The sequence below is a fragment of the Octopus bimaculoides genome, chromosome 1 (genome assembly GCF_001194135.2).
Source record: "Octopus bimaculoides isolate UCB-OBI-ISO-001 chromosome 1, ASM119413v2, whole genome shotgun sequence".
Lineage (NCBI taxonomy): Eukaryota > Metazoa > Mollusca > Cephalopoda > Octopoda > Octopodidae > Octopus > Octopus bimaculoides.
The window spans coordinates 115696550-115699153 of NC_068981.1; positions in this window are offsets into that span (position 1 = coordinate 115696550).

Genomic DNA, 2604 nt, shown 5'->3' on the forward strand with positions numbered 1-2604 from the left:
GCCACGACATCACAACTAGTGATCAGCTCTGCCACACTCAGCCAACTCACTTTCACATACAGAACTTTTCCTATAGTGTACTAAAGATCTGGTATAATTGCTCACGTGTTATTGACTCTTTCTATTTGCTGTAAACACTCATACACACATGTATCACTCACATACACACTTTTCTTTGTATGACGGCCTGTCTTTGATTATGTTCTTATACGTCGCATTCACACTCTCACACAGACATACATCTTTAACGCCATAATAAATATCTCTGTTATTCATCTTATACGGTTGTGGTCTTTCATTACTGGTCATCTATGTTATCGTCGTATAACATGACGTATATCATATCTGATATATATTATTTTGTGTTCGACCGTGTGACGCGTTTAAATAAAAGGAGTCCTCTGTTTTTCCATTCGTCACCATTTCTCCTTTTTGAGTTCGCACGGTCGTCCCTTACAGGTACATAAATTCGTATCCTGCCACAACACGAAACTGTGATTGTGACAAAGACAACCAACAAAACCCATTTGTTTGCTTTTGTTTTAATTTTGTAGTTTTGAAATATAGAATAGTAGTATCGGTTGAGCAGTAGACAAAATGCTGAGCAGTATTTCATTACTACTATTATGTTCTGAGTTCAAATACTGTCAGAGTCGACTTGCTTCGCTTCTTAAGAGATCGACAAATTTAATATCAATTAAATGGATGGTTTGATTAAATTCAGGTGTCAGTCATACCAAGATAAAGGCAGTGCATCTAAGAATTATTGGACAAAGAGCTGGAGCAGTGCTTAAAAGATATAAACAAATTAAATTTGAGGAGTTGTCTAAGATGTAATGAACTAACTGGAGTTGGTTAAAGTTAATGGTAACCGGACCATCTGATATTGATTATTAGTTGGAATAGGGTTGTTCACCATTTTATAACTGAACAAATTGTGAATATAAGTTAGTGTCTGCACACATACAGTAGTAGACATCTATGCCTTCTTGAAGTTAGCTTTATGACTGTATAATACAGACTGATAATACAGAAGATATTGACGTGTTCAGCTGCTCTCTTGACAAATCGAAGTCTATAAGCAAATTTGAATATGCTGTGAAGTCACTAAAATTATATATCTCTTCCAAAATACTAGAAATTCCTGGTTCACATCTACTGCAAATACACCATTCGATTGCAAACATTTTATTCTACATCCTTCAGCTCACCAAAGCTGAAAGGTGTCATATCAGTTTGTGGGTAGATACATGTGATGAGATGAGTTTTTCTTTTTTTATTATTATTATACGTCGCCTTCAATCAGAATTAAACTGGACCATGACGACTTGGTATTTCTAGATAGTTAAATGAGCTGGGGCAATATGGAAACACAGTGACTGCCTGCAATGAAGTTGAACTCATGACCTATGAGCATGTAACTCAATCTTTTATCTACTCGGCTATTCATCTCAGATTTTCCAGTTAAATAATGGTTTCTGATTTAGGGTCAATTTTGAATGGTGGGGTTAATTGATGCCATCGATCTCTGGACTCGACTGGTTTCAATACTTAATTGATCCATCACGAAACGATGGAAAGCAAAGTTGATTTCGGCAGGATTTGAACTCAGAAGGTAAAGAAAGTAAAGATCGAATGTCACAAGAAACATTAACGATGCGTTAACGATTTTGTCAGCTCATCGTCTTTGCTTGTTAGATAATTAGGAAATATATCTCATGCAGACAAGCGTCAATATCTGTGAGAGAATGTTCTCTCATATGCTCAATGCTATACATTGTAGAAGATAATCAGTAGTAATAGAAGTTTGTAAAGGTATAGGACTTATTGGGTTTTATTTATAAATTTAGCCATTTTTATTTGTATTGATTTTATTTCTTATGTAGCAAAATTATTTGTTGAAAGTCTCGTGAGAAATTTCCAAATATGTTAAAAGTTAAGTAATATTAGAACACCAATATACTGCGAAGTATGTAAGTATTTAGAGATTACTTATATAAAAAAAATACATTTAAGAAATCTGGAATCTCTTGGGATCTTTTTTAAAACGGAGGCCACATTTTTCATTAATGTTTTACGTAGTGCTTTTGGTACCGAAAGACTTTCAAACTTCGTATACTTATCTATTTTGTGTTATAGAACAGAAAAATATTTTTGTATTCGAATTTATTTCATGTAAAAAAATTGTCTTATTTCGATAATTTCAACCAATCACTGACGTCCATTCAGCCGATATACATTAAGTGCCGACTACATAAACAAACGATTCTTCGTTTTATTTGCTTTTTTCATTTTAAATTTGCTTTAACCCTAACCCTAACCCTAACCCTAACTCTAACCCTAGGGTTAGGGTTAGGGTTAGGGTTAATTGTTTCAGAATCGTTTGTTTATGTAGTCGGCACTTAATGTATATCGGCTGAATGGACGTCAGTGATTGGTTGAAATTACAGAAATACGACAACTTTAACATGGAATAATTTATGGATTTCTTTTTTTTTAAAGAAGACTAAGAGAAAAAGATGTTTTATATGACACATTCTACCTGTGATCCAAGTTTCAAAGTGTTTCGTTAATGAAAAATGTGGCCCCCGTTTTAAAAAAGAT